Source organism: Peromyscus eremicus, chromosome 4 (assembly GCF_949786415.1).
Source record: "Peromyscus eremicus chromosome 4, PerEre_H2_v1, whole genome shotgun sequence".
NCBI lineage: Eukaryota > Metazoa > Chordata > Mammalia > Rodentia > Cricetidae > Peromyscus > Peromyscus eremicus.
In genome coordinates this window covers 119,138,054-119,161,145 of record NC_081419.1, presented here as the reverse complement: position 1 = coordinate 119,161,145, position 23,092 = coordinate 119,138,054, and the positions used below count along the sequence as shown (strand labels likewise).

The 23,092-nt window shown below is 39.6% G+C and overlaps 1 protein-coding gene across 1 annotated transcript in view; it reads right to left on the bottom strand.

Annotated features, from left to right (window-relative positions):
- The window catches only part of Slc24a3 (solute carrier family 24 member 3), a 485,481-nt gene that overhangs the window by 292,788 nt on the left and 169,601 nt on the right, over positions 1-23,092 (bottom strand). The window lies entirely within an intron of this gene.

Genomic DNA, 23,092 nt, shown 5'->3' with positions numbered 1-23,092 from the left:
GACTCATTAATGGAGTGAGTACAAAGACACTGTTTCATTAGCACATTTGTCCAAATCACTAGTTAACACTTGTGTATTATTGCCATTTTGTAGATGATATCTTCTTACACAGAGAACTATTTGATAAACGTTTCCAGGAAAAATGGGTGGATTTGTGAGTAAAAATGTTTCTGGTGCGACCTTGAGACACCTAAAACTCATGGTGTAGTAGACTACTTGATTTACTTGTTTTCAGCATTTGCTAATCACCTATTATGTACCAAGATATGCTCTTAGGACTGGAGCAAACCTGGACATGGTTGAGCATGTGTGCAAACTCTAGCAAGGATCATGCCCAAAGGCAAGCAGTGGAAACATGTGCAGAAAAAGATCACAGGAAGGGCTAGGAAGCAGTGAGAACTGGTTGTTCCAGGCTGTCTCCTTTTATAATAAGCCTCCTGGGAGATCTCAAGGGTTTCACAAAAGTAACCATCTAAGATGTACTCCCAGAACCTAAGGACCTCCCATCTTAAGGGTCCACAGTATTTCCCACTATCTCAACTACAAGAACCAAGCTTTTACTCATGTGAACCCCCGATCAGACAAAAACCATAGCAAAGGCAAGTCCCATTTCCTTGGGGAAATGTTCTATATTTTATTTGCCACATTGTCAGGATGTATTTTATGCTTGGAGGATTTCTTAAATCTCGAAACCATCACTCTTTGTCCAGTATTTTGCTTCTAGGAATCTTTCCTGATGACACAGACAAAAGTGGAGCCACTAATTTTAACACAAGGATATAATGGGATCACAACTTTTATTAAGAATCAAAAGAAATGCTAATATAAAAATGTGACAATTATTGTACACACTAATCTCATACGGGTGGCAAAATATGATGTAGTCAATAAAAACATGCATACAAAGGCGCAGTCTGTAAAACCTGGGTATAAAGAACCACGAACGAACGAACGAACGAAAGTAGGGAAATGGCGGCTCAGTGAGTAGAGTGCTTATACAAGCACAAGAATGAAGGTTTGAATTCAGATCCTCAGCAACCAAAGTAAAAACCTGGGCATGGTGAAGTGGCCTTGGAATCTTAGTACTGGGTATGTGGAGACAGGAGGCTCTGAGGGGCTCACTGGATAGCCAGTCTAGCTGAATCAGTAAGTTCTAGACTCAGAAAAAGACGCTGTTTCAAAATATAAGGTGGAGAACAATTGAGGACGGCATCCTGACATTGACCGCTATATGCCTGTGCACACAGGTAAATGGACACACACACGTATACACACAGACATGCACACAAAAAGAATTATGAAGATGATAATAAATGTACCAAATGTTAATGGTATACCTGAGCAATAAAATTTACTTTTCTTTATATTTTCAGTATTTTGTAATCTTTGCCCAATCAGCATGCATTTGTTTTACAATTAGACAAAATATAATATAAAAAAGTCTTCAATTTCTTGGGTATTGATAATCAACATTTTCCTTCACTTTTTTTTTTTTTTTTTTTTTTTTTTAGGTACTGACAGTTGGCTTTCTCTCCCAATCTTAGGAATGGTTTAGCAAGCAGTAGCTCTTTTTAAAAAGTGTTACAGAATGTTCAAAGGAGGTACTAGTTTTAAAAATTTACTCCTATATGCAAATATGAAATTGATAGCAGCCTTTATTCTTGGTATACCCAATTCCCACTAAAGTGAAAAAAAATAAGTATCAGGACTTCTCTTTCACTGACACCCTTTGCCAAGTCTATAGCAGTGTCTAGGTGGGTATGGAGTCCACATACAATGATGGAATCTATTTTTAGAGGGGCAAATGAACTCAACAGACAGTTCTCAAAGCAAGTACAAACAGATAATAAATATGTGAAGCAATGTTCACAACATCCTTAGCCATCAGCAACTGAAAATGCAATTGAAAACTATGCTCAGATCCTATCCTACCTTACTGTAGTTAGAAAATAAACAAAAAACAGTGCTGGTGAAGATGCTGGGGAGAAAGAAACCTATCCTACTGTGGGTAGTATAAGTTAAAGTAGCCACTATAGAAATCAATAGGAAGGTTCCACAACACAATGACAAGCAGAACTACCAGGCGATCTGGCTATTCCACTTCTGGGTATATCCAAATGAACTCAAGTCAGCATATAGAGATGCTTGCACACTAATGCCTACTATGGCACCAATGTAATAGCCAAAGGATGGAACCAATCCAGATGTATCCAACAGATGACTAGATTTTTAAAAAGTGAGATAGATATATTATATTGTACATGGCATATGTATGTGTGTATATATATGTATACACATATATGTATACACATGTGTATACATGTTTGTACACATGTATATACACACAATGGAGTTTTATTGGGCCACAAATATTTTCAGGAATATGGCAGAAATGGAATCACCACATTAAGTGGAATTAAACAGATATAGAAAGACAAGTGTCGCATATTTTCTCTTACACTCTGAATACATATATAAAAACAATGAAAGTAGAGAACAGTTCGAAAATAAGGGGGACACGAGGAGGGGGGCTATGAGAGGGGATAATGGAGGGTGACTATGATCAAAGTACATTATATACATATATGAATATGTCATAAGGAAACCTAGTTTTATATAGTTACTTACACATTATCAATAAATTTAAAAAAGAAACATATTCTTGCCATTATATCTTTACCAAAATACAGAAGACTCATCAATAAAATGAAAAGTATATATTTTTTGTGAAGCAAGAGGGAAACCTAGCACATAATGACAATGATCATTATCATTGTTGGTCTTTAGTCGGTTTTTTTTTTTTTTTTCATTTTAGGCCTGAGAGTAATCAAAAGTAAAAATCTCTTAAAATAGACATTTGTGTGGTTCGTTCATTTTCCTTGAAGCTCTTCATCTGCTGCATCCTTCCTGCAGTTCTCTGAAGCCAGGGGAGCTTTGTTGTGATTTTCCTTTTCTCTGTTTCTGACATGAAAGCCATCTCCACCCTGCCAGGCAGCCTCCCTCAATGCCTGGAGCGGCTGGAGCAGGCTCCGTCAGAGCATAGCCTGTCCCTTCCTCAACTCCCAGGAGACAGACAGAAATGGGGACACAGCTTTGGGAAGCAGAACATGTGAAAATGACAACTACTTTCCATCTAAAGGGCATTTCCAACTCTCCAAAAATTTCTCACCTCCGTTATTTTAACTGTCCATCCCTCCAACCTTCCTCTTTCTAAGCCTTGAGCTTCCCACTTTTCAATGCTACTGTGCAAGTTCCCCCCAGTACGTCCTGCTTTTATACCTATGGGCTCTAAAAAGAATAGATGCTGGTTCTTGGGAGCCTCCACTATTCTTTATTAACAAATTCACTGAGTTCCACTTGCCTGTGCAGCTTCCAGAAACCTACCCCTCGATCACAAGTAATAGGTATTGCAGAGGCAAGAAACCGTGGAATGAACTCATGAGCCAAAATAAAATACATGTACTTTTAAAAACCACTCTTAGGTATTTTTCATGGTGACAAGCCCCTGACTAATAAAGGTATCCTGCTAATGACCACTCTCTGGTTGACCTTGTTGTGAGAGTCAACAGGGAAGAGTACCATGACTGATCTTTGATGTCTGATGCCATTGGTCTTGGAAGAAGGGCAAGCGAATACCACAAATCTGCCAGCTGCCATCCCTTACTGGATCTACCCCCTTACTTTCCAGGGTTTGTATTGGTATCGCTGTAACTTGGCACCTTGTCACAGAGGTGGAGTACTTCTGTAACATACACTAGAGATAGAAAATGACTCACTTTATGTGTGCATTTGGATGCAAACAACAGAGCCCTGCCTCATCCCACTGGAAGGTTGCAGGGATGACTTGGCCACCGAGGACAAACAGAAGTCTGTGACTACTGCTTAACCCTCAGGTCCTTACATTTATTTTTCCTTCTCTTATTATTTACACTTTTTTGCAATACTCCTGTACTCTAGCCCTACTCATCTCAATGCTCTGTACTGCAATGTTTTCATCCCTTGCTAGACTAAAAATTTTTCAAAGGAAGGAGTCAAATCCTGCCTGTTCAAAATGCACCGAGAAGGTTCTCCCACCTAAATACTAGCCAGGCATGACCCTGCTTAGCTTCTGATCAGATGTACTCAGGGTTGTTTGGCTGTAAACAGAGCTGGCATGATTCTTAATAAGCATTTTTGAATTGAGCTGAACTGACTCTCCAGATGAAGATTGAAAAGTCAATTATTTTAGTCTTTGCATAGATATTAAAGGAAGGGAGAGGCAGAAGAACCGTAAAATCCAACTCCACGTTCCTCAATTCTAAATCAACTTTGCTAATCCTCTGTAATTTCACAATTGCTCTCACATGCAAGTACAAGAATACTTATGTAGAATTTCTAAGAAGAAATCTTCCAGATGGGCTATGATTTGGTACCAACAGTCAAGTTCTCTCTATACCCCCTTTCTCCTTCCCTCCCTCCCTCTTTCTCTCCACCTCCCCACATAAATAGTAACACATAGTTAAGAATACTAGGTATTCTGCTAAAACACTAAGCCCTTTTGGTTGAGCGCCCCAATGTTCTCAAAGCTAGGTAAGCCTCAGACTGAATTTGAAGAACTTTTCAAGGCAATCAAATAAGAAAGGAAGGATAGACACAAGATTTTAGCAGCTTTCATGAAGCAATTTAAAATCAGATTTTCAAAAGTTCCCTTTTGAAATCCATTTGCTGACAGAGTCTTTATTAATATAATCCTCAGCATAGGAAATCATTCACTGAACAAACCTGAATGCATTTCCAAATCTATGTGTTAAAACCACTTCATTATTCTACCCAAAGTTGCCTCTACAAAAAATTAAACCACATCTTCATGTTCTCCTAACCCAATATGCACATTCCCATTAGCTTGGAGCTGTGTCTTCCAATAAGTAGAATTTTATTTGAGTAGAAATAAAATTGCAGTTCTTCAAAGACTTCCATGTTTTTCATTTTTATCTTAAACTGACTGGAAACAATGCTACTGATACACTAGGAATTAGCTGATTTGTGTCAGAGTGGTGGTCAATGAAAATTCAAAGGAGATAGCAACCATAAGGGTATACACAGTTCTGCTTCAGTGAGCTCATGGCCAAACTGCCTCTCTAGCTGTTTAGCTTCCCTGATGCTTCTACACATGATGGGTCACCAGTGGCATTTTGCCTATTTCTCCATTTTCTGCCTCAAAATGAAAAGGTGCTTGAAGCAGGTAGGATGGCACTCAACAACATTTTGTTTTCTAAGATACAGATCTTTTGCCCTTAACTGTAAGTTTTATTTTGCAGAGGGAATGAAGGCAAAGAGGGAGCTGAGATTGACTGGAGGTGGCATGTGGGGTATCTGGTTTTCCTACAGAGCGTTGGAAGATTTGGGAAGAGTAGGTTCCAAGGCCTCAGTTCAGTCATACCAGCTGAATGAAGGAAACTTTTTATTAAAGCACTGTTCATGGAGGATGCCAAAGACTCCATGACCAAGGTCCATGGAGAAACATACTGAATCTTGGAATTAAGACTATAGACACACTGAAGTTGGTGACGTACACAAAGGTGATTCCCAACTTTCAGCTAAAAACCACTCTACACGCAGAGGACTCTCGGTCACCCTATGTGTGCCAACTAGTGGTCCCCGGGGAAGGATGTCTTTACTATCTATCTTTTCTACATACTCTGAGAATTTTATAAGAAGAGATTGAGGCTCTTTTTAATTTGTATCTTTTATGTTTATTAGTGTTTTGTCTGTCTGTCTGTCTGTCTGTATGTATGTATGTGTAGCACATGTGTGCCTGTTGCCCCCAGAGGCCAGAAGAGGGCATCAGATCCCATGGACCTGAATTTACACGTGCTTATAAGCTACCTTGCGGGTTCTGGGAACTAAACCCAGCCCTCTGCAAGAACAGTAAGCATTCTTAATCACAGAGCCATGTCTCTCACCCCAAGATTGAGGCTCAAAAAGTAAAAAATAAAACCACTTCACCACTAACAGGCTTAGGAAAAACCATGACCACTTTTCTTTCATATCTAGTGAAAGAATAGCCACCCAACTGGGAAGAGCCCATCTCCTGAGCAGGTGGTCTTCACTGCTTCTGCTATGCCAAGGCTCAGGTAAAGACCAGCATACAAGGAAGGAGACAAGCTCAGGTGAGCAACAGACCACACCTAACTGGTCACCACCAGCAGCCATACTGGATCATACTGAAGTCCACATGGAACTAAACTGAAATCTCTGCTTGAAATATCAACAAGAGGCTGTGATTCACAAATGCATAAAGGAGGAGGCTGGTGGGAGGAACAGAAAGAACTACAGGAAACTACCACACCCCTAAGGCACAGGTGGGTTTTCTTTTGGTAATGTAGTTCAAAGCTGTATTCACCAAGTACTTAACACTCAGTGACTCCATAATCATTTCCCCTTTTACGTGACCATGACAACTGGATAAAGCAAGCTATAAAAATAGTTACTTTGATCCACAGTTCTGTCATAAGATCTTATAGATTTCCAAAACTAGAGTGTCGACAAGCTTGTCTAACCCAACGGTCACCGTGAGTGTGAGCTCATAAAATTGAGCCGCAGAAAAGGTTATGCCTTACTCTGTTAATTGGTATGTTCCCGGCTTCCAGGAGCATACTTGACATGTGCTTGTCGTCCCAGAAATACCTGATGGGCAAAACTGAATTCTGAATTGAGATTTGGAGTTTTCCTTCTGCAATAATGTGATATGGTACTGATATGCTTTGCTTTGGGTGAGATATGCAATCTTGGCCATTCCCTGTATGTGCTTTGCACTCCCAGTTCCTCACATGTGAGATAAGGATTGCCTCCAGCAGAATTTTCTACCACTTGATGTTCAGACTCAAAACTTACTGGAGCCTCTTCCCCTTAGGAAAAGTAAGCAAGCTTGCCTTTATCCACTGTGCTGTGGCAGTTACCTAAAAGACTGTTTGACTATGAAATTCCACTGTTAACAGCAAAAGGCTGGAAAAATAACGGGTCTTTTGACCCTATAGGCTCTACTACAGGACTAAAAATAATCTCTTAAGGTTTATTCTGGCTGTGTGTGTGTGTGTGTGTGTGTGTGTGTGTGTGTGTGTTGCATGCATACATGCATGTTCACATATGTGGAGGTTTATGTGTCCCCCCCCTTGTTTGTCTGTCTGTCTCTGTTTCGGTCTCTCTTGCTGGTCAGCTTGTCCCAGGGATCTCTGACTTTACCTCCTGAACTCAGGGATTACATAGGAGCTTCCACTCAGCATCTACTTTGGTTCTGTGGATTCAACAAACTCAGTCTTCATGCTTGCATGGTAAGGGATTGACCTACAGTCTTACATTGTTAGTCTTACAGCTCCAGAAATAAACCAATATCTTTGATTCCCCAGGGCCAGCATCCATGCTGTTCCCTCGATCTGGAATGTTCTTTCCTGCCCACTCACTGCTGTATCTCTGCCAGACTAATTTCTACTCAAAGTTATTTCCTCAGGAAGGCCACCTGCCACCTTAAGGTGAGTCTGAGCCCTGTTACTGGTTCTCACAGTACTCTGCCCTTTTAATGATGGTACTTGCATAGTCATAATTAAGTAAATCAATGTAATTATTGGTCTGACGTCTGTTCCTCTTGTTAAATTACCATCTCCTTATCTTCCTGAGTATGAAGATGCAGACTGTGTCTGTGTCCTCAAAGCTGAACTCATGTTTTAAGGACTATTTCCTGAAGAAATAAATGAATGAATGACAAAGTAACAGGCATTCTGGTAGCATAGGCCTGTAATCCGAGCCACTCAGGAGGCTGAGCACAAAGATTATAAGTGAAAATTGGCCTGGACTATGTAATGAGCTTGAGGCCAAAGTTGGATACTTTCTGAGACCTCTACTTCAAAATTAAAAGTGAAAGATAAAACAGAAGGCTGTAGGTATAGTTCAACAGTAGAGTGTGGGTAAAGAGTAGTACATGTAATGCCCTAGGCACAGTATCCAGTAAAACACACCATACACACACACACACACACACACACACACACACACACACACACAGAGGCACATGCAAGGGGTGGTTCAGAGAGGGGGGAAATAAATATGGGTTGCACTGGATTGCTATGAGGACTCCATTCCACACAGCTTATGCTGTTGGACAAACCTATGCTTTCTAGTGACTCCTTTATCTTAGAAAAGAGGAAGAAACAACACTGGCTCTTTGACAGAGCTCACTCTGTCCTATGTGTCTCACAATGTCAGTCCAGTGGCTCCTCTGAAGTATCAAAAGAACCCTGGGATACATCCTGGGTTGCATAATTTGAGAAGTCTCCAAGCCACATGTGTTAAAGGAATTTGCACTGATTAAATAAGATAAAATCTCAGTTTACTCACACTATTCCTTCTTCCAGTCCTCAGGAGTCAGCCATAACTATGGATGTTACCATCCTGCCCACATTACATAAATCATTTCTCCCAATACACATAGACACTCTTCTGGGCCCTCCTCAGCTCTGCACATTCCACGTTCTGGGACAGCCACATTGTTCCCTATTTGGGTTTTTCTCCTTTCTAACATCATAATTGCAGCTTTTTTTTTTTTTTTTACAACCAAATAGACACCATTGATCTTTTCTGAAAAGGTAGGAACAAGAAAGATTTTTAAACTGTTCCTCTGTCAAATAAACCAAGTTCTCTGATTTTTCCTTGTGCCCAACAGATTTAGATGCCCCACCCATCACTGTTGTTCTCATGTTCTTTGCTGAAAACAATCTGCATTCAAGGTTGGTCCTCTCACTACTGTCTGTCCATCACTGGGCTGCCTCATCTGAAGTCTCTTTGAGGATGTAGTCTCCTTTTTGAGCTGTCCTGACTATGTGGAGTCCATAGTGAATGCTTGGTTGGCTTCCCACCATGTCTATCCTTCTGAGACCATGGTTAGTTCCTTTCTGTAAATTTTTGAGACAGGGTCACATGTAACCCAGGTCAGCCTTGAATTTCTCTTCCTTTTGCCTCCACCTCCTGAGTGCTAGGATGACTGGTATACATCATCGTGCCTGGTTTTATGCAGTGCTGGAGATCAACCAATTGAGTTCCATTCTAAGGCCCCTGGTTAGGTTCTTTTGGGAGCCAAGCTTTGGGTTGCCGATGCACTGCTCTAGCATCTGTATTCATCTACCACAGTCACAAGATGATGGGGAATGACTGGGGTGAGAAAAACTCTAGCAAATCTGCTTTCCCAGACTGAGCCTTCTTCATTTGCTGCCTATTCTGGTTGAGACCATCACGGATTTGATTATTTTGTGATTATTTCTTTCAAGGCTTCTGTCTAATCTTTAGATTAGAACTTTAGAGCATTAATTCTTTCTTTCCTCTTCATAAGAGTACATTAAAAGGGGATTTCTGCCTTTCCTAAGGGTTGTAACTTGTTCCCATGTAGCCTCTCTCTGTCTTAGCTTCGGTTCTCTCAGAAGCAGACACCAAGACAAAGATTTATAAGCAAGCAATGTGTTACGGGGGCTGAGATGAAGAAATACCACCAGGGAACAGAAGACGAAGAAAGTAAAGTAAATGCAATCAATGAAAGGCGTGTTAGGAAACCAGCTGTCTACGCCCATACAGGGCCTAATTCCATGTGACACAGATGAAAGGAGCTGGGGTATACCCCAACTCCCAGAGGCATTCAGGGAGGGTGATTCCTGGACCCCGTGGCATCTTCCCACACTCCACTGGACAGGCATAGTGTGCTTTGTTAGTCACAGAGGACAGCCTTGTATGCATGGATAGAAATAGCAAACTGGATCCCATACATATGTACAATTAATTCATGCTAATGAAAAAAGTGCAAGTGCTATGAGTCAGGACATGGATGGTGATGCCCTGAACTGGTAAGAGTAAGAGGCTCTGGCCAGGGCCCTGATCATACTATGATACCCTCAAGCGGGTTCCTAATCTATCTGTATTGAGAATCCTTGGGAAAAGACACTTAACTTTTCCATTGCCTAATGAAGGGACAAAAGTAGATGATTTTTTCCAAGGCTCTGAAGAATGTAGCTTCTTTAAGGTTTGGATTAGTTTCAATCAGGTATCCAAGTGGATACCCTACAGCATCTCTTACCTAACAGTATGCCATCAGATACAACAAGCTTCTTGACCTATAATTCATTTGTTTGAGTGTCTGGGTTCCCCTGTCACTTCAGGAAAGCTTGAGGTGCAGTCTGTTTTCACTGTGGAGAGTACTCTGAGAGATGACAGAAACTAAAGCCATCTGTGGCACCTCTATGGACTTCAGGCAATTGTGAGGCGATTACTGGAAAAGCAATTAAGGTCATTGTCTCTTTTAGACCTCAGACCTAAAAGAAGAAGACATGTGCTATGTGACTGAAATGTTCTAAGTACTTGACATGCATCAGCTTATACATTCTCACATCAGTCCTATGAAATAGGGCTGAAAGTTGAAAAACCAAGGCAGAAGTTTAAACATTTGCCCTATATCCAGCTGTTAGACAATATCAACAAACTATAAATAAACAAAAGATACACAATCATCTTAATAGACTAGTAAAAAATACCTGATGAAATCAATATTCATTTTCAAGAAAAAATTCTCGATCTAGGAAGAGAGGGGAACTCCCTCACTTGATAAATGATATCTACAAAAATTCCTACAGCTTATATCTTATTAAAGAGATAAGAATGTATCCATTTCTCAAAAAGAATAGGCAAGACAAGCTTATCTATTCTTTCTCCTTAAGCTAGGGCAGTAGACAAAAAAATAAAATTAGAATAATATGCAGGATATTTATATACTTATAATACAGAAAATAGAATAAATATAATTACAAGGACAAAGTAAAAAAATGCTCATTATTTACAGACATTGTGGCCCTCTATATAGAAAACCTAATACAGTGAACAAATGGAAATCAATTAGAAGTAACACACAAGTTTTGTAAGGTTACAGAATACAAACTAAATATACAAAATCTACTGTGCCTTCATGTTATCAACAAAGAAACCAAAACAATATTAAAATGTCAAAACTAAAAAAAGAAAGTTTAAAAGCAGTATATTTAGCCCTAAGACTTTATAATTAGGGATAAGTCTGATAAAAGGTATACAAAATATGTGTACTGAAAATTACAAAAGATTGCAGAGAGATGTTAACACCTAAGCAATGGACAGCTGTGCCATACTTAGTGTCAGAAAGCTCAGAATTAGGTTGCTGTCAGTCCTCTCTAATTCAATTTATATACTTAAGACAACCTGAATCAAAATCTCAATAGGCTTTTTTTTAAAAATAAATGTTTCAGTCCCTTAAGTTAAATTAAATGATGAGGCAAACCAACAATAAGTTTTATAAATTACATCATAAACCAAAAGAAAATGATTATTGGGGGAATAGAGAGAAGGCTCAAAACATCGAAATAAATGAAACATAAAGATTTGAAAGAGGCCAAGACAGCAGAATCACGCAACAGCTCGAATTTAATAAAACAGCGTATAAGAAAAATGTGCTCCCCTGCCCCAACACACACACACACACACACACACACACACACACACACACACACACGCACACGCACACACGCGTGCCTGCACGCGGCTCTTTCCCTTGCTCCTTGAGGGACAGCAACCATGATTCTTACTTCCTGTTAGCATCTCACTTCCTTCTGAGATTTCACTTCCTATTGCTGCCCTGCAACCTCAGGGAGCGAAGGTACAGTGTACCATCCCTGCTCCTGCCAAAGCTTACATAACATAAAGACTTACAAGCTCTTTCCATGGTGATAGTTCCAAAGTAGGTTATTTCCTGGAAGCTTCCAACTTATATAACAGATGAAAGAGCCCGGCTATGTTTGCCAACCTTTAACTTTACAATCTTTACCCTGACACCCTTCTCTTCCTAATTTCCATTGTAAAGAAAAGGCACATCATTTCCCCTGATAACCACTTGAAAGGCTAACATTTTTAAGGTAAAAAGAAGCAAGACATAGGGGGAAAAGCTTTTGAAAACAACAAATGCTTGCCTAATAAATTGTTTTTAGGATTTTATTTTCTCTCAATGTTTGTAAACCCTGCTAAACCTTTGTAAACTCCTGGGCTCAAGTCTAGTTTGCTTTCCAAATGCTGTAGTTTCCAATTAATCTGTTATCTTGATTGGAGGTTTGGGCTTTGATACGCTACTTCAGAGGTTATAACCTACTGTTGGCCAGAATCTAACTGGTTATGATGAAAACAAATCTTAACTTTAAAGAATAAAAGCATATGGCTTATAGGAGAAGTTTGGGTAATGAGAAAAAAAGGAAAGGAAATGTACAGTTTAAAGGTTCCAAATCTACAGATTAAAAATAGGCCAGATGTGGGAGGAGGAAAAATCTGAAAGGTACATCTAGACTGTACTCAAACTAAGACCTAAAGAGTCGATTCTATAGGTTGGGTTGAGATGTATAGAAAGATGCAAATGATTACTAGCGTGTCTTACATATGTTTATGTGTTGAATGTGTTTGTAATGGTTTGTAGTCTTGTGAATGGTCACTTTCTCATGGACTCTTCAGTCCATTATCCTCTAAAGTAAGTCCCACCTATATTAATACTCAGCCAGGTATACATATTCTGTAGAGTAATTCAGCTCTACTGACCAGAATGAAAATGCAAAAGAAAAAATCCATTGTCAAGGTTGGCAAGTAGAGGTGTTAAGAGCCTTCATGCATGTCCCTGACAAGTTTCTTCCTGACAACACTTACCATGATTTAACATGACTGAACGATTTTTAGACACTATAAAGGATTCTGGCAAACTAAGGTGTCAGTTAAGATTACAGTCCATCAGCTTAACCCCTAGTAATTAGATCTGTACCTATGAGGAGAGGCTGAGCAGAAGATACTCATACTGACCCTGTTTTATTCCAACAAAGTTATGCACGATGCATGGCTCTTGTGACTTTCTTGAAGTATCTGCAGTATGCTGAATTCACAATGTGGATGTAGCCACTGAAGCATGTGGTACTCATGATGCTGCCAGTCTGCCTTGAAATAGTTGGATGTGCAAAACACACACTGGAGTTTGAAAACCAGAGATAAAAAGAGAACTTAAAAACATCATTAATAAATCTTTTATTAGTTTCATGTCGAAATGAAACAATTTTAATAATGGGAGAAATCAAGTATTCTGTTCCGGTCACTTTCTCTGCTGCCTTTTATTTTATTTAAGGCAGCTATTGGAAACGAATAATGTTGGGCTGCAGGGTCTGCATCTGTTACAGTTGTGTATCTCGGTCCTCTTGTGGAACTCCTAACAGTAGGAACAGTGGCTGTCTCCAACTCTTGGACTGCCTTTTGAGACCCTACTCCTCATACTGGGTCACCCTGCCCAGCCTTAAGACATGGGGAAGTGCTTAGTCTTACTGCAACTTGCTATGCCATGTTTTGTTGATATCCATGGGAGACCTGCCCTGTCCTAACAGAAACAGGGTGAGAGTGGATTGGGGGTTAGGAACAAAGCAGAAGGTGGGGAGAGAAAACTGGGGGGAGGGGAGGGAGGGGAGGGAGGGAAACTGTGCTGGGATAAGGAAGTTTATTTTTTTAAGAAAAAAGAAAACATATAAGTACATTGTATGCCATGCATTCTATCTCCTGGACAGAGCTGTCCTGAGTGGTAGGGATGGAGAGCTTCTATGACCTCACTACTTAGTCTATTTTAAAAGCAACAGGAAGAGCACATTACTAAGAGTCAATTTTCACATGTGTAAGAAATATAATCCCTGCAGGAGCCAAGATATTTGGAGTTTCCCTTTTCAGAGCTATAAATAGTTACCTTCAGGGCTCACTGTACAACTTTCTTCAGTGACTACCGATTGCCGATGACCACTAAGGCTGCTATTGCTACCAAAATACCATTCTTATTCTTTAAAACCAGCATATTGTTTTGGGGGTTAGTAGGTGGAACATTTTTTGAATAGACAGACCCAAAACTCTCACCTCAAGCCATTAGCTCATGCCTTGCCACCCCTTACCACACTCCAATGCTTCAACACATTTTTCAACATTCCCCAAATGCATCATAACTTTCATGCTTCCATATCCTATTCACATATTTTCTACTTCTTAGTATATGACTTCCTTTCTCTGTCTGTAAAACTCCTACTCATATATTAACATAACACAGTCACACACACACACACACACACACACACACACACACACACACACACACACCCCGTGTAAAAGAAACCCGTTCTGATCTTGTAGTTTCCATTTTTATCTAACCACTGAGGTGCAGCCAGGTTTCATTGCAATTGTTTGTTCCTGTAAGCAGAGCCCAGGTCACGTAATCTGTACCATTCTCTGTGCCTCCAACACTATAAAACCATTAATCGGCGTTGTGCTGGTGTGTCTGTGTATGTGCATATGTGTTCATGCATGTGCCTATGTGAACACTTGCAAACACATATACACAGGAAGCAGAAATCTAAGAGAGTTACATATCAGATATTTTGGTGTGTATCTACCACTAGATAGATAATGGGTGATTTTTTTAAAATGTGGTAAAATGCACATACATAAAATTTTCCATCACAACCATTTTAAGTGGACACTTCAGTAGGGTTAACTGCAGTCACATTGTCCAACACATTTCCAGAAGTTTTCATCTCTCAGAACTGGAACTCTGGGTCCATCAAACTGTAGTTCTTCATGATTCTTCCTTCCAGCCCCTGGCAACCAGTGTTCAATTCCCTATCCCTAAGAGCAGAGCCACACAAGGTACCTCTTATAAGAGAAATCATATAGTATTTGTCTTTTCATGATTGGCTTATTCTCCAAGGTTCATATACATTGCTGAATATATCAGAACATTCTTGTAAATAGATGCTACAACGTGTTTTTTATTCACCCATCAGTGGACATAATGACTGCCTCTACCTTTGGCTACTGTGAAAATGTCACTGTGGATGTGAGGATACAGGCATCAGCTATAGTCCCTGCTTTCCATTCCTTAGGAATATGCCTAGAAGTAGAGTTGCTTGGTGACATGGCAATTCCATTTTGAATTTTAGAGAAATTTCAACAGTGACAACATCATTGTACACCTCTTCCCCCATAACATGTGTTCCAATTTATCCAGAGACTTACCAGTTATTTTCTTTTTCTTTCTTTTTTGTGTGTATGTGATAGATCAGCCAGGTCCCTGAGGGGGAGTGATTGATGGATTGGGACTTTCTCAGTGACTTCTGGCATTAAGCATCTCTATGAAGTTGCTGGTAACTTGTAGATCATCTTTGGAGAAATGTCAATCTAAGTCCTTTTCCCACTTTACATTGAGTTATTGTGGTTTGTTTATAATCTGTGTATTTTAGAAGTGCTTTCTATATCCTAGATATAAGCTGCTTATCAGATAAATTTGAAATATTTTCTTCCATTCTCTTTTTACTCTATTTGTAATGTCATTTCATTAATGGAGCCTTTTAACTTTGATATATTCAATTTATCTGTTTTGACTTTGATTGCCTATATTTTGGCCTTATATCTGAGGAATCACTGCTAAATCCAATAACCCAATGTCATGAACTTTCCCTCGATGGTTTTATTTTAAAAGTCTTATACTTTGTGTTTGTTTCTGTCAGTTTGCTGCTTTGAGACAGGATACTGCTATGTAGCTCACCCAAGCCTTTAGTCCATAATTCTCCTACCTCTACCCATGGAGTCCCAGAATTACAGGCATGCACCACTGTGCAAGGTTCCTTTCTACAGTTTTAGACCTTGAACTCCAACCCTTGATCAATTTTGAGCTAGTTTTTAAATCTGGGGCAAAGATTTCATTCTTTTATGTGTACACAAGTTTTCCCTGACATTGTTTGTTGAATATTGTCCTTTTCCTTTTGAATAGTCTTGGTAGCCTGTTGAAAATCATTTCCTCATATGTATGAGACTGTATGTCTGAACTTCCTGCTTGGTTCCATGGGGCCACATGTCAGTCTTTGTAGTCCTGCCATGGTCTCTGGACCCCTGTGGCTTTGGCAAATTTTAAAACCAGACAGTGTAAAACCTTCATTTTATCATGATTGTTATAGCTATTTGGGATTTTTTTTAAGATTCTACATGAATTTTATATGTTTTTCTATTTATGGAAAAATATTATGACTTTGATATAGACTGCATGAAATATAAAGACTATTTTGAATAGGACTGTCATCTTAGCAATATTCTATGAGTTATAAACTTTCTTTCAGCAATAATTTAGATAATATTTAAATGTAATTGCTTTCTTAGATTTTTTTCATATTACTTATTAATGGTTTATAGAATTGACTATACATGTGTTTATATATGTAATCTTAGGATTATTAAATATAGGATCATATTTCTCACAAAACAATTTTAACACTTCATCCAAATTTGGATTTAAAAATAACCATCTGATTGCTCTCCTAGGCCTTTCAAGGCTATGCTGAATACAAATGGCATACTGATCATGTTCTTTGCCTTAGGAAAAAAAAACAACTTTTAACCTTTCACTACTGAGTATGCTAACTTTGGATACTGATGATCTTTTTATATTTTTTTATTATAAATTTCTTATAAGCATTAGGCAGGAACCATGTATAGTTTTTATAATTGAATGAAAATTAATTTAACAAACAAGAATTTATTGGACATATTATGACTGAGTTACTTCATCAAAGAAAATCTATTCTTTGCTTAAGTATACCTAGATGTGATCAGAAATAAGAGATAAACAGGAAGTGTGGCATAGTTTGGTTCTGACCAAAAGAAAGAAATAACCTGGGTAATAGAGAAAGAAATCTCCCCTTCTGATAGCAAATACCTCTTCCCTCAACAGGGGTTATCTACTTAATTACTATTATGAGGTCACATGTCACAGTGGCAGTTTATCTCTGATGATTTATCCACAGGGCACATTCACATTTTAGAGTTATATATTTAATTTTTTTCTTGGTGGTACTGGAGATTGAAACAGAGCTTTATGCACACTAGGCGGGCATTCTACCATGATGCCACACTCACACTGTCATTTGAAATTAAGATGCATGGCACACCTGTATGTTAAGGACCATGGTTGAGAAACTTGCGCTGTGACTTAAGGATGGCATTCAAGGATAATTCAAAGGGGGTCTTTACCCCAGAAGACAGAGATGACCACCAGTTTCAATATCCCTGAGAATACTCTACGTGATCATAACTGTGGGTGCCAAGGATTTGGGGATGTGGCTTCACGAAGACAGCTTTTTGGTCAGCAAAATCACAGAGAAATTCACAGTCATGCTTGAAAAACTGGGTGCCTTGTTGAAATGTTTCTCATCATTTTTTAAAGTCTTCTCCAAAACTCTGTACATCAAGGAGGAGAGGGGGATTCATACAGCCTCTACTCTCAAGGAAGGTAATAGAAAATGATGGAATTCAGTACTAAGCGATTTGAGGGCATTTGTGGTGAACTGACGCATTGTAAGCTATCATGTCCCCTCTGTGGCCTCCTTTCTACTCGCCCAAAGTTCAGGTAACTTGGAGGCCTAATAGTAAAGGCCAATAGGTGTGGCTGTTGCTTATTTATCCCCAAAAGGCCACTAAGAAAACTGATGAAACATAGATATTAATTCCTTTTCTGACCTCTAGACATCTAAGCTCCATGGACCTTTCCTCTTTTTTAGGATATTTGTTACATAACTATTCTGAGTTAGGGCTACACAAAGACAAATGATGAGATGCCCCAGTCCTGGACTCATAGGTTCAGTTATTCCAAGGGAGACAGACTGTAAACACTCACCAGTGGCTAAAACATCTATTCCTTTCTCCATGCACTAGAGTTGCAGTGCTACCACATGCCAGATGACCTATGACCCATACAGCAGGTGCAGAAGTTCTCAGTATGTCCTCATGCTTAGCCTCAGATGTAGGCCTTGGAGAATGGAGGAGTGACTCTTAGCAGATACAAAACAACAAAAGCAAAAACAACATAAAAACTTCTGTATTTTTTCTGAGACATGCCTCTAGACACAGAGCCTGGAAAAGTCTTCTTGATAGTCAGCAAGACCTTTCCCAAAGACTGAGGTTAGCCAGATGCATTGTGGCTTGGCCCATTGTTCCTCACACTTGGAGAGGACTCTACAATCCTGGTAGGCTGACTACAGAATACACTGTAGGGCACCATCCCAGGGGTTCTGATTTGGGAACTGAGATTTGTTCTGAGTCTACTGATTAATGCCTGTGCTGCCGGATGATGACCCAGCTCCAAGAAGCTTTGGTTATGGCCTTATATTTATGCACATAAAGAAACCTAAGCTGCAGGATCCAACACCTTGGAAAGAATGCAAGAAATCCTTTCTCTAGAGTCCATTAACATTCTTCAGTGACACAGGTCTGGATTCATGGCTAGGGAGACATCTTGAGTCACCAATGATCCTTCAATATTTTAGTCACTAAGGAGTCTCCTTGTGATGGTTTGTGTTGGTTGTCAACATTAAAGGGATCAAGAGCTATCCAGAACATGCTATGGGGTGTGTTTATGGAAATACTTCCAGAGATGAACTGAGTGGGGGCCAGTAAACTAAGTGTGAAAGTGCTGCCATGAGTGTGGACAGCACTGCCCAATAGGCTCACACAGGTGGAACATACAGGCAGCAGAGGAGGGAAGCTCACATGTGCACATGGCCCTGCTGAGCAAGTTTGAATTGTGCTGATGTTGTGTTACCTGTGTACCTCAGATTCCAGATTCATCAGGCTCTGAGCCTGCATCTGTACCAGCAACTCTTCGAGAAGCTCTCAGGTCTTCAACCTCTAACTAAGGCTGCATCATTGGTCTATTTTGTTTTGAGATTCCCAGCTTCTTGCACTGAATAGCTCCTGGCTTACCAGGCTTTCCTGCTTACAGGCAGCCATTGTAAGATGCTTCAGCCTTTAATCATAAGAGACAGCCTAATAAATCCATTCTTATAGTTGTATACATTCTATTGATTCTGTTCCCCTGGAGATCCCTGACTAATACATCCATTATAGCCTGAAGAAAATGTGGGATATAAAAAGAAAATACATTTGGAGTCTGACCTAGGATGCCCAGGGTCTTGGTGGGTGGGGGAGGAGCCTCCCTCAGATCAGTTAAACAAGATAGCCTGAGGGTTATATGCCAGGTGAACAGTGACAACAATATACCATGGACACATCCTCTCCTGCATGTATCTGAAGGTTTGATTAGGGTAGAAGTTCTCCAAGCAAATATGCAGTGCTCAAGCCTGGGGGAGAAGCTTATCCAGTGATGTATGACCTTATGGTTACCAGTTCTCACTAGTTAGAAAGGCAGACAAAGGAAGATCCCAAGGGAGTCAATGGGCATACTTGCTATCCCCCACCCCAGATAGACTGTCTTTCTGAGGTTGGCTGCAGTGGTTACAAACCTCAGATTAGGACAATCAGATTGGAATGAACTCAGCAAGGTTTGAAGCTTCCTAGCCTCATTCATTCTCCTACTTTTAATTTAAAGGGTATTCTGCAATTTAGATGAACAGAGGAATGGGCAATGAGGCAAGTCTAGTAAATGCCAATAGTAAGATCTAGGTAGTATGTACATGAATATTAATGAAGTGCTCTTCATTTGACTGAAAATTCCCACAACAAAATAATGTCAGAAAAGGAAGTCTATAGTTTTGGAACAGAGGTTGAAGAACTTAGAGCATGTAATAAGAGCTCAAAGGGAAAGACGTGTAGGGCAAATTATAATTAAGTGCAGTTTTTTTTCTATTGATTAAATTTTCAGACTCAATCTTTGGCTAGAAACTCAACAATAAATAAAATAAATTCCTAGATTTGTCACAGAGCATGTAGCAGGAGATGCAGGAAATTATCAAATAAATACATGAGACACTGGGGCATGCCATCAGGAGAGCAGTGCAATCACACTAGCAGTGCTCATCCTCTCACAGAAGCATCAATCTGAACACCATCCCGTGAAAGAAAATAGCTTTGTGAAAGCTGAGAAATACAGATGTGAGACTATAACACCCATAGTGCAGAATAAGACAGACTCTCTTATGATGATTAGAAAGACAGGTTTAATTTGGCTGAGTTAACCTCCACCCAATCCCAAGCAGTGTAAGGTAGTGATCCTCTCAACATGCGGTAAGACGACTATATTAAGCACTTTACTTTGCTGTAGACCCCAGCAACAGGCCAGTCCCCATATAACTAGGCTCTGGGATGGCTCTGCAATTCTAAGCTTCAGACACATTCTAGCAATGAGTAAGCCTCATTCTAAAGCAGCAATTAATGAGGAATTCCACGTAGTTAAAAGAGGTTTATTTTGGGGTGACTTACAACCAGTAAAGGGGTTGGTTATAGGATCCGGGAGAGATGAGGTACAGTCCAACGTGGTTCTCTGGAGAACTCTGACTTGGTCAGCAATCCAGCATCCAGGATCACGAGGTAGCCAAGAGAGAGCGGGCATGTATGCATTTTGGGTCTTAAGGGATCCTCGTCTCGGCCATGCCCCAGGGGCAGGTCATAGGCAGTGTAGCAGTTGCCTGCTGCCTCACTAGGGGCTGTGCTTCAAGGTCAAAGTTGGAACAGCTACCCGCTACACTATTCATTCCAAGATTCAAGTTCCCCTGGTTCTAGGCCAGTATCCAAACCAGTCCTTCTACTGGGTTAGCTCCTGCAAAGCAAGTCTTCAGCATCACTCACTGTAGATGCATAGATGCATTTCTACTACCCAAGGTTCCAAGATCACACCAATAGGGCCTCCAAGCTTCCACATATTCCATGGCACTAGAGATGGACCTCAATATCCCCTGTAGACACAAGTTCCAGGACATTCCTTATGCTTCTTATAACTAGGCTGGCTTCCCAACTGCAATGAACACAGTAAACTTGGCTTTAGGCCCAGTCTCTACATTCCCAGACTTAGGCTACTATCATAGACCTTCCATGCTTGGCATACCCAATGACTTCAGAAAAAAGAAAGTCTTCTATAACCCTGCCAAATGGCCTTCCCAAAATCTTCATTATTATTGTTATTGATTATTATTATTATTGAGAAAGTCTCACTCTATAGCCCTGGCTGTCTTAGAACCCACTATGTAGACCAGGATCACCTTGAACTCACAGAGATTTTCCTGCCTCTGCTGCCCAAGTGCTAGAATTAAAAGTGTGTGTCACTATGCCCAGCCCCAGAATATTTAAATCTATTGATTGGTAAAGGGCTTTTCTTGTCAATGCTAGTTTGTGAAGATTAGGATAAGGGCTGGCTTCTTCTAATGTGCAGGTATCACTATATGGCATAGAGATTTTACTATGCAGCCCTAGCTGGCCTAGAACTTGCTTGGTCTTAAGACAACAACAAAACAAAAAAAGGGAGACTAGACCAAAAAAATAAAAAGAAGTAAAATAAAACAGAAAGAAAATGATGAGTTTAACAAAGAGCCTTGAGAAATAAAAGAATCAAGAAAAACATTGAAAATAAAAATTACAATGACTGAACTGAAAAATTCCGTAAGGGTTTTTAACAGCTGAGTTGATCAAGCAAAAGCTAGAATTAGTGAAATTTCACAATCAGAGAAACAAAAAGAAAACAGAATGAAAAGGGGATTTTAAAAAGCCTTTAAGAGTCAGGAGACACTATCAAGCGAACCAATGTGTGCATTCTATAAGTTCTAGAAGGTCTGGAGAAAGACAGAGTGGCTGAAATTTAACGTAAAGAAACAGCAATGAAAGTTTCTAAAATCTGTAAAGAGAAAGCCCATTTAAACCCATAAAATCCAGAGAATCCCAAGAAGATTAAATATAAAGAGATGTTTCCCGGCACAGGTTATATAATAAAATTCTCAAACGGCAATGACAAAAGGAATTTTGAAAACAGCAAGAGAAAAGCCAATTACACACACAAGGGAACTTCTCTAGGACTATCAACAGACTTTTCAGTAGGAACCTGGAATGCCAGCAAAGTATAGGCAAAAATATTAAACTAGTGAAACAAAATATCCACAAGCCACAAATGCTTACATCTAGTAAAGCCGTCCTTCAGAAATGAATGGGCAAGACTTTCCCAGGCAAACAAAGATGGTAGAAGTTTATTAACACTAGAAGTTTAAAGGTAATTCTTAAAACTGAAACAAAAATACAGAGGCAATAGGAAAGCATATAAAAACACAAAACTTAAAAGTTGGAATTAGAAGAGAATGCTCCAACATTACAATGGCAGTATATAAATTACTTTTAAGTCTATTATAAAAGTTAGATGACAGGGGTTAAGGGAATGGCTCGGTAGTGAAGTGCTTGCTTGCCATGGCCAAATCCCTGGGTTAACTCCTAACACTGAAAAAAAGTTAAAACATAACTATATTAAAAAATAGAGACACTGAATTTACTTGGTGGTAGATACATGCCACATAAAAGATGCAAACAAGCCGGGCGGTGGTGGCGCACGCCTTTAATCCCAGCACTCGGGAGGCAGAGCCAGGCGGATCTCTGTGAGTTCGAGGCCAGCCTGGGCTACCAAGTGAGTTCCAGGAGAGGCGCAAAGCTACACAGAGAAACCCTGTCTTGAAAAACCAAAAAAAAAAAAAAAGATGCAAACAGCTGTATTGGTAATACATGTAGGAAGAGGATACGTTAAAAGGGGATTTTATTTTATGTAGGCAATGGTAAGTTGTGGTCAGATTTAAACAGACTGAACAACCATAATATGTTTTGTATAAGTTTCATGGTAACCAGAAACCATTAAGAGAAATGAACTGATGAATATCATTATAAAAGCCACCAGATCACTAAGAAAAGAGAAGGAAGAAAGCTGGGAGGGAAGTATGAAACAGAAACCACCAATACAATGTAAGTAGTACATTGTTCTTTTAAAATGGTTAATTAAATGTGGACATACTGAATTCTCAAATCAACAGACATAGAATGGATGGATTTTTTCCTCAACAAGTACTTTTTAACTTTAATTAAAATATAAGTACATCATTTTCACCTTCTCCTTTCCTCCCTCCAATCCCTCTCATGTCTTCCCACCACCCACAACTCAAGCTGGTGACCTCTTTTTCTTTGATTATTAAAAACCAGCCATGCCATAAAAGATTTGTACTAACTTTAGTGACACACATAGGCTGAAATA